The 16,110-nt window shown below is 41.4% G+C and overlaps 1 non-coding gene across 1 annotated transcript; it reads right to left on the bottom strand.

Moving 5' to 3' along the window:
• Positions 1-12,963: 12,963 nt before the first annotated feature.
• TRNAR-CCU (transfer RNA arginine (anticodon CCU)) lies at positions 12,964-13,036 on the bottom strand. Its single transcript has one exon. It is a non-coding gene; the product is annotated as a tRNA-Arg (tRNA).
• Positions 13,037-16,110: the final 3,074 nt, after the last annotated feature.

Here is a 16,110-nt window from a genome sequence, read left to right as displayed (position 1 = left end):
GCAGGAGCAGCAGTGCGTTGCACACGCTTCTTGATTAGACCGGGGTTCGAGCCCATGACCACCAAATACGGAGAATGCGGAAAGGTTAGGGAATGACCACCGCATATCCCCGGAGCAATATGGCCTTAGTTGTTAATGCTCCTAAATAACAATAACAACAATGGGTCTTTTCACTCCGTAGCTGAGTTAGTCGGTCTCAGGCGTAGACAGCAAGGTTCCTTCCCCCCCAGAAAATTGAGGTTTTTTTCGTCCAGCTAGTTAGTTATTTGGTTTTTAGGAGCATTAGCATCTAAGGCCATATTGCTCCGGGGATATGCTGTGGTCATTCCCTGACCTTTCCGCATTCTCCGTATTTGGTGGTGACGGGTTCGAACCCCGGTCTAATCAAAAAGCGTGTGCTAAGCACTGCTGCTCCTGCCCACCTGGCTACGGAGGCGCCGTGCATTTTGTCCAGTAAAACAGGCAACTCGACCAGAGAACACACAATTTGGCATAATACATAAGTAATCATTTACGTAAGACCCTAATTTAATAATTTGTTTTTTTTATTTATTTATGATAGCCTCTAGGTGGAGTTTTATCGCCTCCCTCTTGTTCCGAATAAAAAGTGCTCTAGTTCGGGAGAAGGCAGTTCTGTCCGACAGTGAGCCGAAGTTTTTCCACTTTTTGTGCATATTCTGTTTTCTTCGTTGCAGCATAGAGAAAAACAGTGGCTATCCATCTTGTCATCAGATCAATCCAGAGTTCGGGGTCGCATTCTCCAAGGACATCCCATGGGATTGCTTGGGCCGCATAAACACACTTTTTAGGATTAAGGTATTTGGGCGCTGTAATTGTTTTGGTAGTGACTTTCCTTCTTCCAGAAGTGATAGGCATTTCTATTTGCACAGAGAGAATGATGGGGTTATGATCACACTGTATATTGCTTATAGGATTTGATTAGCCACACCATTTGCTGATACGAACGCAAGGTCTAATGTGCTTTCGCCCCTCGTGGGTAGTGTGCTAACCAGTTTAAGACTAATATACCTAGACGCTGACTCAGTCTTCTCTTGAGGCTCCTCAGAGTATTTGGGATTGAAATGCCCACACACGACGTGCTTCCGTGATGAATGGAGATGGTTAAGCAGCCAATTGAGGAGTTCAGCAACTACTTGTGCGTCTGGATCTGGTGGGATATACACTGCGAAAATGTGGAGAGAATTGTTTTGGCTGTTATTGTTTTTAGGTTTTATGGTAACTAGAACTGATTCAAAAGAGTCAGACTGGCTCGATACTGAGTGGAAGATAGAAAATACCTGCTCATTGAAAAAAAATTGCAACTCCTCCTCACCACGGGGTATTCTCTAGACGTGCACACTATCTGATACCTTGCATGCCAAGTAGAGGAAAGTGTTTCTTCATTGGGGCCAAGCCAGGTTTCTGCGAAGCAAACCACGTCCATTGCACTGGACACCAAGAGCTCCTCAACTTCATTCAATTTATTCCTCATGGATTGCACATTTTGGAATAGAATTTGGAATGAAGCTGTTCTCTTTACCGTGGCGAGGGATGTATGCGGTCTAATCCGCCTGTGATGCGTCGCTGGTCTTCGATATGTTGAAACCATGACAGGGATCCTAAAATTCGAGGAGAGAGAGATGACAGGGATTTTGGGTAATTTTCAATCTCATTTTCAATCACCGTTGGGAGCCCCTTTTCCGTGGATATGTTAAGGGCGAAGCATGGATTTACATTGTTTTTCCTACGGCTATTTCCATTTAGACTGCTTTAGAGCAGTTGGGTTGTTAGTAAAGAATAGAGATACATCGTCTAGTCAGAGTCTGGACTGTTGTGGACACATCTCAGGAGCGTTTAAAGATATCACTTCTTTTCTACTTCGTGCTTCATAAAATGGCCTGATGATGGTGCCGAGAGGCCATTTGGTCCACGTTCCAATCATTTAAAACTGACTTCTATCATAATATATGCGAAAAGAAGCATATGCTGTGCTTCGACTCTGAATCTCTGAATCTTTAAGTCTAACTTAAGTTCCTCAATCAGTACATCTGTGACGAGTTGTGCTGACCTGTCTGGGGCCAAACACGAGACAAACAAACTGCTGGGGGAGGGGGGGAGGCTGGGTGATGAACCAACCCGTTTGAAAGGCCGAAGCTTCGAGACTAGTGCGGTTCCCGTCCAAGTGGTTTTCTTCCTGTTCAAACTGTTTCGACTGGCCGTCTTGCATTTGGTAGTCTGCATACTTCCCCGGTTCGGCACTCAACACCAAGTTGGTCGCAGGCCTGGCAGTGGTTCGATCTTGTTTAGGGCTAACTGACGAGTAACTTCCTGGATGCAGTTCAAGGGCATTTGATGCGACATTTTTATTTATGTACTGATCGTAGCTGACTTCGTCGGGTGGCGCATGACCACCGTTTGTTTCCTTGGGCAGGTTTAGCTTGAGCGCGTTTAGATATGATTTATCTCTCTCAGAAGGGAGTTTAATGAAATCTTCTCTTTCTCTATTAAGGTCATAGACAATAGACAGTATTGGGCGGTGTTTTCACGACTGCGACTTTTGGTCGGTTATCAGCTTTAACGCCAGAACTAGTCGTCAAGAAAGTGGACTTGTGTAGACATGTGTATATGTAATTGGCGGCACCTAGAACGTCTGTTCAACTCCGCCTCGTGTCTCTGTGAAGAACAGTATTACTACAAATGGGCCAGATATGTGTGTGACGTAGGTTTGTGTGTATTATGTGTGTGTTCTGTTGTTATGTTCTGGCCACTTGGCTACCCAGAAGCATCAGTCACCTGGACAGATGATTCTGGGTACTCATCCACACCACGGGAAGGGGAGCTAGTTCCAGTAGAGCACGTAATGCCTCAAAAGAGACTCTGACCCACCTGATGTTGCCAAAAGGTGAGCCAGATTCCTCCGGGGGCCCATTCCAGAGGAAAAGAAAGGAGCAAGAGAGAAGAAAAAATATATATATAATAATAATAAAAGAAAATAATAATAATCATAATAAATAATAATAATAGAAATCATCAAGAATTTCCTCTTTGGTTAAATAATAATAATAGAAATCATCAAGAATTTCCTCTTTGGTTAAATCATTATCAATATTGTATACCAATAAGGTTGGATTCAATTTCTTAGGTATATCGGGGGGTGATTCCAACATCAGACAGGATTTTTGAGGAAGAGATGGTATCCAAATCTTTACATGAATCAGTTTCTAAAATTACGTCTTTGTTTTTAATGAGACGGAGAGCTTTAACTTTGACTTCTTTCAAGTCTTGCTTTAAGGTTTTAACTACACGTTCTTTAACATCAGTGCTCGTAGTAAGAGTAGAACTCTCAGATGCCTTTAGGAGTAATAAATGTGGTTTTCTGGTTGAAGTAGTTTTAACATTAGCGGATTGCAGACTGTCTGTTTGGTTAATTATTATTATTATTATTATTATTATTATTATTAATAGCCATATGGTACAAGGAAGCCTGAGGCTTATGCTGCACCAGCCAAAAAAAAAAAAAAAAAAATTCCCAAGTTACCCCCTGAGAGAGAGAGAGAAGTAGAAAGGAATCACCAAGAAAGAGAAGAATGATGATATCCAGCTCAGGACCCTGGGTTTGCCAAGCCCATACTCACTAGATGTGAGCCCCCGGGGTTAATAGAAATTTTTGCAAGGGATTGTGCAGTAGCCTCAGAGAAGGTTTCAGGAGAAACTACGTTCAAAGAAGTATCAACTAATTCTGTAGAAGTTGAAGATTTTGCCACAGAAGCATATGAGAGAGGTGTGGGCATAGTTTTGAGTCATCACTTCTTATCTGCCGCATCTTAATTTTCATCTTAAGAGCTTCGTTTTCTCTAATGAAGCCATTCACAGCTAATTCAAGACCGCTCCAAGAATGAAGAATAGCTTCGATGGCAGTTTTTGTGACCTTACTATTGTCGTTTAATAAGTAAGTTTCAATTTCTTCTCGCAGGAAAGTAAGTACATCGACAGGGGAAAGATCTGAAAGTAAGACAGTCCCGACATTTGGTATTTTAATTTTCCTGGCAGTTGAAGTAGCAGCCCTAGTCAAAGTGCCAGGACTAAAAGGTTTTACTTGAGAAGAATCAGTAGCGACATTTGTGGTCGTAGAAATTGGTACTTTACTTGAAAATTCAAGATGTTCTGATTTAGCCTTAGGAGCGGTTAGACTTATAGTTTCCCTTGTCTTACTTTGTTCCTGTGAAGAAATTAGAGGTGGAAACTCATCAGTGTTTACCGACAAATTAGTGGCGCCTGTATTTTCTTCCACGTTGGGGGTTTGTTCTTGGGAGGAATCCAGTATGGAGAAGTCTCCTTTATCACGGTGCAAGTTAATAGCTTCACTAATAGCCTCTGTCATCCCTGAAACTTTACAATTTTTAGCGACAAGAGGCAATTCTGTGGAATGAAGGGTTTTTACCCTTGAGATATTTACCTCGGATGGTTAAACATTCATACGGCAAGGAGTAGCAGTGAGGAATAGATAAAAGTATCGGCTCAATTTGTGCGCTAACCTGACCTTGGGGTAGCTTAATTGACCCTTCTTGTACGAACTGAACTACTTTTGTTGGAAAATCTTTTGTCAGTAAGGTTGCTTATGCAAATCTAAAATTAATAAAATAACTTTACCTCATGACTTCTTTCAGAAGCTGATACACTCAATTTTGAGACTTAATATTCCTCTTCCTGATGATACCAAATACCACTGTTATTAACTGTTCAGGCAATTAAATTAGGACCAAAATAGTAAAGCACTTTTTCACTCAACTCTAGGGAGCAAGCAGACAAGAAGCGCCGCAACATGTACACAGCCTACATCGATTAACGCAAGGCCTTTGACTCCGTGCCTCATAGCTGGCTAATAGAGGCGCTGAAAATCTACAAAGTCAATCCGATAGTGACAAACTTCCTAGGAGAAACGATGGCGAAATGGAGTACCACAATTAAGGTCGAAAACATCACAACCAGGCCAATCCCCATCAAGAGAGGAATCTTTCAGGGAGATGCCCTGAGCCCATTGTGGTTCTGTCTAGCACTTAACCCGTTATCTACCATGCTCAACAGTAGCAAGTACGGATATAACCTCAAAGAAGGAAGGAAGAACCGGTACATCCTCACACACCTGATGTATATGGATGGCATCAAGCTCTACGCAGGAACCGAGAAGCACCTTCAGCAACTACTCCAGATCACAGAAGAATTCAGCAATGATGATATTAGGATGGAATTTTGTCTAGACAAATGCAAGACCCACGGATTGCGTCAGGGAAAATTAGTCAACCGAAACTACCAGCTGCAGAGTGGTAAAGAAATCGAAGCCAATGGCAGAAGGAGAGGCCTACAAATACTTGGGGATGATGCAGGCTCAGCAGTTACAGCATAAGGAAATTAAGGCCTGCCTGACCGAAAAATACCACCAGAAACGCAGAAGCCTGCTAAAAGCAAAGCTGAACGGAGGGAACACAGTTAAAGCCATAAACACCTATGCAGTCCCAGTGCTAACATACTCCTACGGGGTCATAGATTGGACTAACACCGAGCTGGAGGATATCATGAGAAAGACAAGGATAATGATGACCGAGAGCTGCCGTGGAGAGACTGACAGTTGCACGGGAAGAAGGAGGAAGGGGCTTGATAGACCGCATTGAGCAAGAGAAGACAGCGATAGTTAACATTAAGGATTATTTCCAGAAACACACAGCAGCATTCCACCAGGCCATAAGGAAGATAGACAAGCGGTATACCCCACTCAACCTAAACGAGGAGCCCCCCTCCAGAACCAGGAGGTACAAACGAAGCTACAAAGATGGGCAGAAAAGACACTCCATGGCAGACACTACAATGATCTCCATCAGGGTCACATAGATAAAATTGCTTCCAATGCATGGCTCACGAACGGGACGCTCTTCCCCGAGACTGAAGGATCCATGCTCGTCATCCAAGACCAGGTAATCAACACCAGGAACTATAGAAAATACATCTTCAAGGAGCCCGGGGTGTTAGAAGACACATGTCGACGGTGCCACCTTGTCTCAGAAACGATCCAACACATCACCGCGGGATGCAAGGTGATCACCCAGACTGAGTACCCTCATAGACACGACCAGGTAGCCAGGATAATACATCAGAAGCTTTCAAGGAAATACCAGTTGATCGAAGAAAGTGTACCGTACTACAAGTACGAACCCCAGGCAGTACTAGAGACCCCAACCCATAAGCTGTACTGGAACCGCGTCATAATAACGGATAGGACAATCCCGCACAACAGATCGGACATAACCTTTGTGGACAAGAAGGAAAAGGCGACCTATCTGATTGACATAGCGGTACCCAACACTGGCAACCTGAAGAAAACCCATGGGGAAAAATCAGGAAGTACACGAAACTCGAAACTAAGACAGGAGATCAAAGAGATGTGGCATATGCAACAAGTAACGACCATCTCGATCATCTTGTCAACCACAAGTATGGTGCCGAAGACCCTACACAACAGCCTAGGAGCAATAGGTCTCCCAGAGAACACCTACAAGGAACTCCAGAAATTCGCAATCCGGAACACCTGTAGGACAGTCAGAGAGTTACTCGACGAACAGTAACACCAGACATAACAACAACCACCCTGTGTACTTGGTAGCAATACCCGTCACGAGGTGGAAAGCACAATAAGGGAGAAATAATATAAGACCAGAAATAATAATAATAATAATTATTATAATTATTATTATTATTATTATTTGGTCTCTAGTACTATTATTATTATAATTATATTATTTCTCCCCCAATCAGAAGAAAATAATATTATAATAATTATAATAACAGTACTAGAGACCACAACCCACAAGCTGTACTGGGACCGCCATAATAAAGAATAAGACAATCCCGCACAATAGACCGGACATAACCCTTGTGGACAAGAAGGAAAACGCTACCTATGTGATTGTCATAGCAGTACCCAACAGTGGCAACCTTCAGAAAACCCATGGGGAAAAAATTAGGCAGTACACGAACCTAAGACAAGAGATCAAATAGACGTGGCCTATGGAACAAGTAACGATCATCGTGTTAACCACCGGTATGGTGCCAAAGACCCTACATAAGAGCTTAGCAGCAGTCTCCCAGCAGACACCTGCAAGGAACTCCAGAAAGTCGCAATCTTGAACACCTCTAGGATAGTCAGAGAGTTCCTCGATGAACAGTAACACCAGACATAACAACAACCACCCTGTACACTTCGTAGCAATACTCGTCAAGAGGCGGAAACCTCAATCAGAGAGGAATAATATAAGAATAATAATAATAATAATAATAAATACATCCCTAATCAGAGCCCTTAGTGTCAGATGGCACATGTCGTCGATGACATTTGACTTCAGAAAGAATCAAACACATCACCACAAGATGCAAGGTGATCACACAGACGGAGTACACTCGTAGACACGATCATGCAACCAAGATAATAAGCAAGCAAGCGATGAAATATCAGTTGATAAAGAAAGTGTACCGTATTAAAAGTACGAATTCGATGCCGTACTAGAGACCTCAACCCACAAGTCCTACTGAGACCGCGCTGTAATAAAGGACAAGACAATCCAGCAGAACAGACTGGACATAAGTCTTATCGACAAGAAGGAACAGGCTACCTGATCGATAACGCGATGCCCAACGCTGGCAATCTCAAGAAAATCTACGAGGAAACGATCAGGAAGTAAACGAACCTAAGACAGGAGGTCAAAGTGATGTGGCATGTGTAACAAGTCAGAGAGTCAGAAAGAGTTCCTCAACCAACATACTCAACCAAGTTACATCAGACAAAACAATCTCCTCAAACAGTTACATCGACATAACAATCTCCTTGTGCGCTTGGTATATGTACCAAGTGCACAGGGTGACTAATCTCGCCTTTATCCTGGTACCACTCTACCCACCCCGTGTAAAGTTTGGCGTAGGAAAAAGGCGCGATTAGCCCAGTGGTTGCAACACCGGACCATCAATATCACGACCCTCGTTTGGAACCCATCACGATGAAAAAAAAAACAAAAAAAAAGAACGAATGGTTTTGGGCCTTTTTCGCAAAGTGACTGAGTTAGTAGGTCTCAGGCCAGAGTAGCATGGGTTTTTCTCTTCATTACTCTTTTTTTTTTTATTCAGCAACAGCAAATCCACAGAACACACAATTTGCAGATATAACATATACGGTGCAATATGACCTAGGTCGCGGAAGCCACTAAAACCCACAACAACAATAGTAGAACACGCACATATCAAAACCCTGAGTTCGAATCCCCTCCATAACGTGGAATATTTATGGATCTTTTTTACAACATACCACGGTCGGTCTCAGGCGAGGGTAGCATGGTTTTTTCTCTCGGAAACTTGGAGTTTTTGTCCAGCAAACAGAAAATCGACCTCAGAATACTCGCAATTTACAGACATTATACATTAAGCAACATGGCCTCAGTTGTCGATGCTCCTAAAAACCAAACAACAACATATCAAAAATTAAAAAAAGAACAAACGCAATAAAATAATAATTCGAAAATGTTTTAACGATTTTTATTGTAAACAATAGCATAAAATACGTAAAATTTTTCTATTGAAACGTAGCCGACACCAGTTTCACGAAGTGTGATGTTGAAAAATGTCAATCTAAAAGTCGATGATAAATATTGCTAAAACAAGCCCTTACTTTGTAATGATCTGAAAATTAATTTCAAATTTTTCTCCATGATTTGAAGATAATTTCTTTAAAATCTTCAAATCATGGAGGAAAATTGCAAAGCCCGATGCAGTCTCATTAAAAGTACATGCACTCTACTCCTGTTGATATTTCTTTCTATCTTCTACCCTCACCGAAGCCGTTCCACAGTTTTGTAGCCAAGCCGAAACCAAATGACCCCATTAAGCTTCCTGAAACTCGACGTCCCATCAGACAGCTTTGTAGGTGTAAAAGTTGCTTCACGACGAAAGGAGTAACAGAAAAGAAAACAGTGTGAACAATATATTAGCAATAAGGCAAGTGACTGTAGTGTAGAGCCCTTGATACTAGGGGAGCGACATTTTGATGCCACAAGTTATCTGGAAATTGTTGTTTCCGATTAGGCGTACCCCTTCATGGCTGCAGCGTATCCATCTGCGAATGGGACGTTCTAAGAGTATAATGTGCTATGTCACAAGGTGAGAATTGTACAAAACTGGTTCCACGAACATGAGAGTGAATTTAGCCTATTGCAGTGGTCTCCCCATTTACCAGTTCCCGACCCAACCTAGCACTTGTGAGATGAGATGGAATGATCTCTTCAGAGAAGAGTTCAACAACCTTCCAATTTGCAGCAATTATGCGAAGCAGTTGAGTCAACGTAGAACAACACCAACAACGTAGGTGTCGAAAATGCGCCTCAGGGCACATTTTCGTCCAGGGTCCATGCCGCGACGAATCATGTTTCTCCCCGAGAGCTAAAGAGTGACCTACTCGCCATTAGGTAGGTGTTCTTAATAAAGTGCCTATTCAGTATATGTTTCAGACTAGTAATATAGGGAGTATCTATGGATCAATAATAACAGAAGGATCAACGACCTCAATCACTTCAAGAAACAAACATTGCATGATAAATATGAGCATTAAAGCAGAATGGAATAAACCATTGCCGCATTATTATCGCATGAAAAACCTGTTGCCCTAACTGCAAATAGTGATGCACTTATGATAATGGCAAAAACATTGCACTTTAGTGTAGAGTAACGAAAAAACCTGGTTGGTATAGTTCACGTGGTTGTTATTATGCGGTGACAAAACGTGTGTTTAAAAGCCAATTCATGTCTGAAAAGAAGGGAAATTATAAGAAGGGGAATCGTAATTTATTCGCAATAAAGGGTCATCGTCCGTTGAACAGTTTGTAATTTTTGTAATATAATTTTACTTTATATGACTCCCATCACTTTTATTAGATTTTCACAAAAACCTCAATTATTCGGATGCTGTCCTCCTCATGAGTTCCATAGATTGCCCACCTCTATTTTGGAGTGTCATTATACAGCAAAAGTAAAGTCACCTGAGTAGAACTCTGGAGCCTTCAATCTAATAAATACAATTGACTTTTATAAATTGCTGAAAGCAGAATTGAACTGTAATCCTAGAAATCCTGATAAAATTAACACTGGCAAAAAAGACACGGAACAATTTCTCATAAATGTGCATAAGCTCTTTGATAAGCATTCTCACAGAAATACAACTGAAATATTCTAAGGAAATCGAATCAGACCATTTCGACTATTTATAAATATTCGCTGTTCTTCTATGGTCCATATAAAATATTTCCAATTTACAGCTGATTAAACAAAATATTATTCTAAAACGATCAATTCCTTTTTACAGCCATAAAGGAAGGGGTTGCAAATCAACAGAGTATACCACTCAGTACCAAAAAAAAAAACTTCTGATTATCTAAATTATATTTATTTACTCTTCTTGTCACACCATCCATTAAGGAGAGCACTGCATTCTTTCCTCACCCCCATAAAATGTATATCGTATCCGTAAATTAAGTTCCTGTATGATCAATTTGCTACTTGAAATATGAAAAAACCCAAAAATGGTTTTATTTTTCTTCAAAGTAACTACCATTTGTAAAATCAATTATTACACCGTTCTAAACGTTTATGATAAGAGTAAACGAAGGTGTTCAAAGAAGTGATGTTCAGTACGGCTGTTACGATTTCCTTCATGTTCCCAACATTTTGAAATCCATTTCCATTGAGGGCAGTTTTCACCTTGGAAAATAGAGAAAAGTCCGCTCATCGGTGTAATGCCATGTTTCGTCATAAGTGTCTTCACAACAAGTACGGAATGGACGGGGTCATTGTCGTGAAAAAAGAACCAGTGCCTTTTCTCTCGAAATTGCATACTCACCCGGGAAATGCACTTCAATAATCTTTGAAGCTCCTGTATGTAGAACGCAGCATTGATTCTCTCCCCTTCAGGTGCAAATACCCTATGAATCACACCCTATTTATCGATAAACATCAGGATCGTCTTGATCCTGGAGTTCTAAAAACAAACATTTTGGGCTCTGGTGATGATTTTGAAGTCCACTGCACCCTCTGACGCTTCGTCGTACTGAAACACCCAACACTCATTTACAGTGACAATATGGCTGAGGAAATTACGATTGTCTTAACAAGTCTGAATGAAATCTTCGCATGATGACATTCTTCGTTGCTTCTGCTCATCTGAAGGACTCTGCGGCACGAATTTTGCAAAGACCTTTCTTTTTCATAAATCTTCATGCAGAATTTGACGAATCATATCCTTATTCATAGAATTCAACAAAAGAAAGCAATTTGCATGCGCGCGTAGGGTATAGTGTCCTTGATTTGTGCTCCACAAAAAAGATATCTAAAGTATGGATTATTAAAAGTTTCCCGATAGTTACATATGCTGATGGATAACCTAGAGGATGCCTGAAAATATGAGCGACCTTATACATGAAAGAAATGAACAGGCAATTATTATTTTAACGTTTTAGGTTTACTACCATATATTTATCCAGTTACAAGAACACTAAGTATTATAAGAATGGTCTGCTATGTACCGGCCAATTGTAAAACATCAAGCTAGAAAGTAGTTCACGGCACCGAGGTTTGATACCCTGGAGAGATAAACCCTCCCTTTAGTATTAGCTTAAAGTTTGTCTCCTTCCATATGTTTCGGAAGTTTCCTGCTAGAAGGCATTTGTTAAATGTGTCCAGAAGGTGCAGTGCGAATTTTTAGCAAACTCCTTGACTACATCTACTTCAAGGAGATCTCTTCGAGGTATCTTATCGTCATTTGTTCGCTGTAGCAAATCTTGTTGCTCTTCCAGGGTAAATGGAAGTTCCAAGTTTTCAGTAGTATATTATTTCTTTTCTAGAGACAATTGACTGCTACTCTAGCTTAATGGGTGGTCATCGACAGTAAAGAGTCGAGCATGTTTGAGGTGGAGTCCTTCTACAAAGCGTCAGAGAACTATCAGGCCTGATTGTGAGACGTAAGCCTTCTCCTCTGGGGAGTTGGTTGGACACAATGCAGCAAACCACTCCTCAAGGATTATTATTTCCGTGGATGTAAACCACTCTCCAGGGATTATTATTTCCTTATGGCACCAGCTTGTGACTAGACACAAGCTGCAGCCATGAGGCTCTCGTACATTTCCTTATGTCGTCTGTGTATCTGTTCTGTAAAGTCCAATAGTGCTCCCTATCAACATCAATTTCCTCTTGAGGTAATGAATTGTTCGTTGGAAGGTTTTGCGTTCCCAATTTATCATTTTTTTGCTGTTTTGGAGCTCTTCATTCCACCAGGGAACTGCATTTCTGATTGCATTACGTTTTGGAACAGCTGCTTTACAGGCTTCTTGAATTATCTTGATGAGCTAAGATGGACACTTATTCGTTGTTTCTGGTCAGATGTGATGGATCAGCATGGAGCTTATTAGTCAACACTTGGTGAATAAAATTCCAGCCTGCTTTTCTTAGCATTAGCATTAGCATTAGCATTAGTAGAGGCATTTGATATAAGAAAGCAAACTTATGCAGCATCAGCATCAGCCAAAAAAAAAAAAAATAATAAAATAAAATAAAAAATAAATAAATAAAAAATAACCACTTCCACTTCACCCCTCTGTTCGTTCGAAATACCTGTCCAGCTGAGCCTTAAACTTATTTAGGCTATCAATTTCCACTACAAGGGATGGAAGTCTGTTCCACCAACCAACCACCCGCTGGCTAAAGGCAAATTTCCTCACGTCTATCCTACATCTGTCTTTCCTCAATTTGAATTTATGCCCTCTCAGGTGATTTTTCTGAGCAAGAGGAAGAATCCCATCAGCATTGAGCATGTTCAAACCATTCAAGGCTTTATACACCTCAATCAGATCACCTCGCTGGTGCCTAAAAAATTTCACCCAATACCCCCGGCGGGATTCGAACCCACAATCCCCGGTTTAGGAGACCGATGCCTTATCCATTAGGCCACGGGGGCGCTGTAGTGCAGAATCTAATAACATCCATAAGAGTTGGAGGTGCATGATCCACAGAGCAACCCAGGGAAAAAGGAAATCGCCCTGTAGTTAGATATCTAGGACTCGTTGACCTTACTTTTTGACAATTTTCAGACAACAGCAGAGGTTAGAGTTTCTTCATAGTGAGCTCAGAGGGTATTGCTGAAGGCGAAGGTATTACCTGTCTTGTTTAGAACCTCAAGACTGGTAGATATGATATAGTTCTCCAAGTCTTCACCATTTCTGGTGCCAGCACGGTCAGGGGTTGTGCCTCCACAGTGGGGACTGTCAAGGAGGAGTGAAAGATTTGTTGTGGTAGAGTCCACCGGGGATAGGTGTTGGGAATTAAAAGCTTAGGATAGGGTGCCTATGTAAGAGGAGATCGCACTGAGGCCAGTGATTCTGTGTGTGTTTTCCCATACCAGCCGAACCAGCTGTAGCCAACCAGCTGTAGCCGGTATCAGCATACCCCACAACATGTCCACAATAGAAGCATATGACGTCAGCAAGGGCAGGGGATGAGTTCCAAGTAGGTTCCCCCCCCCATTGCAGGTCTGGCAGGTTCTCTCCCGATTTGAGAAGGGACCTACTGTAGTGACCTCGTCCAATCAATAGATCTCAGTCCAGTTTCAGCACTGTGGGATGAGATGGAATGAGCTCTTTAGGGGTGGCGATCCGTAGCCATCCAATTTGCTACAACTGTGGGAAGCGGTTGAGTCAACTTGAGTCAGCATGGACCAGAACTCTTGTGGCACTCATAAAATGACACCTCGTTAAGGGCCATATCACCAGGAATTCACTCTATTCTAGGAGATAGAGGGGGGGGGGAACTACTCTATTAGGGCGCACCTAATAAAGTGAACATTCAGTGTAGAAGTTCTTATGCGCACTGTTTTTTGAAACTTAAAATAAGTAATGCATGATCAATTTGACTATTTTTGCAGAATATACTAAGTTTTCCCGGTGGGGCTCATTAAACTCCTCCAGAAAACTAGCATTAGACGCAAGTGAATGTAATAGCATTGAAATGTAGGTCATGAAAATTACTAATATCAAGCGGATGTACAATATATGATGAGAGATAATGCATGGAGCCGAAACCCCAGCAATACTTTTGCGGACACATTCATCTAGGAAGGTTCTTAAAATATGAAAATCACTAATGAAATCACTCCAGTCACTGGTCTGTTTCCAAGGCCACGACAACCAATTAGTGTCGCCTATTTTACATAATCTACTTTCCTAATGATATTCTAAAAATAACTCCAGTATGTTATTTTGTTGATTGATTAAAATATATTGAGACTAACAGAAGTGAATAATGAATGGCCAGTTTATTATTTTGTGCAGTAGAAGACGATCATCGTAACAATCAACGACAAAGTGCGCATGTAAATTGACAGGTATCGACATCAAGCGTATTTCATAAAGCTTTTTTTTATGCACTGGACCCCTTTTCCATACTGAATACCAACTACAAAATGGAGGTCCCATTTTTGTAATACTCGTAGCAGTGTTGAATGAGGATCATGAAAACTGGTATGAGATAAAACGTTCTGTAAAGCATCAAACAGCCGAAGGCTCGTTCCTTGGCCAGAGATATCCTTCGTAGTTTGTTGATTAAAGTTGAAGGACATCTCCTGGCAGAGATATCCTTAACTTTAACAGAGAGCAAAGTGGAGGAGAAATTGTTGAAGTTAAACATAAGGAAGGCAACCTGGGGTGGACGGGATCTATCCAGTTATATTGAAGTAGGCAGCAAACCCTTAGACATAATTATGAGAGCTTCCTTGGACTCATGGGAGGTCCCCATGGACTGGAGATGTACAAATGTATCCCCAATCAAAGGGTTCAAAGGGCACACAAATAATTATAGACCTAATAGTTTAACTTGTGTTCCGGGAAAAATAATGGAGTCACTGGATAAAGATGTGATACCGGTTCATCTAGACAAGGCAGCAGTAATAGCTCAGATACAGCATGGGTTTATTAAGGGGAAGTCTTGTCTGACCAATTTGATTGGATACTACGATGTTGTCACGAAGGAACTGGATGCAAAAAGTAATTTTGATATCATATTTCAAATTTCGGGATTTCAGGAAAGCTTTTGATACTGATGGTTGAGTGGGAGACGCCAGAGGCTGGTAATAAATGAACACTGCTCTACGTGGACTAATTTTATTAGCGGAGTCCCCAAGGGTTCGGTGCTGGCCCAATTGCTGTTTTGTGCATTTATCAATGATATCGATGAAGGTATATTAGGCTTAATGTCCATGTTTGCAGATGATACAAGGTAAACAGGGTTGTTAATTATAGTAAAGACATTATGCTACTGTAACAGTATCTAGAAAAGTTAAGCAGATGGGCCTAACTTGGTGCCACGTCTATGAGAGCATAATTCAGTTGGTGCCACTCCTATGAGAGCATAATTCAGTTGGTGCCACTTATACTGAGAGCATAATTATGCTGTCATAGAAATGGCAACTAAAGTTTAACATTGACAAATGCAAAGTGCTCCATATGGGTACAAAAAAAATACAAATTGTTATATTAGGGTCACCCGTAATTTCTTACATATACCCATTTATATATTATGTCTGTAAATTGCGTGTGTTCTCTGGTCGATTTGCCTGTTTTGCTGGACGAAAAAACCCCAGTTTCTAGTGGGAGTGGGGAAACCTTGCTATCTACGCTTGAGATCGACTAACTCAGCCACGGAGTGAAAAAAAACAAACCCATTAAAGTTCCTCGCGTCATAGACGGTATTCAAACCCTGGCTTTTTCCACTCGGTGTAGGGAGGACGGCTACGATACCACAGTACTACTCGCGCAGTCCACTTCATATGAGTAGCAGTAATCCAAGAGAAACGTCCAAATGTGTGATACTGCTATCAGGGAGGTCGAGAATGAAAAAGACCTGGTGGTAATTGTGCAGACAGATATGAAGTTCTCTAAGTAGTCCAGACGGGCTGCCAGAGCAGGTCATGAAGTTTTGTCAATGATATACAGGAATTTTGCTATGTCAGGCCACACCTTGAGTACTGTATACAGGTCT

Source organism: Mastigoproctus giganteus, chromosome 9, assembly GCF_048544385.1.
Source record: "Mastigoproctus giganteus isolate SK-2022 chromosome 9, ASM4854438v1, whole genome shotgun sequence".
Classification (NCBI taxonomy): Eukaryota; Metazoa; Arthropoda; class Arachnida; order Uropygi; family Thelyphonidae; genus Mastigoproctus; species Mastigoproctus giganteus.
This window is presented reverse-complemented; position numbering and strand designations above follow the sequence as displayed.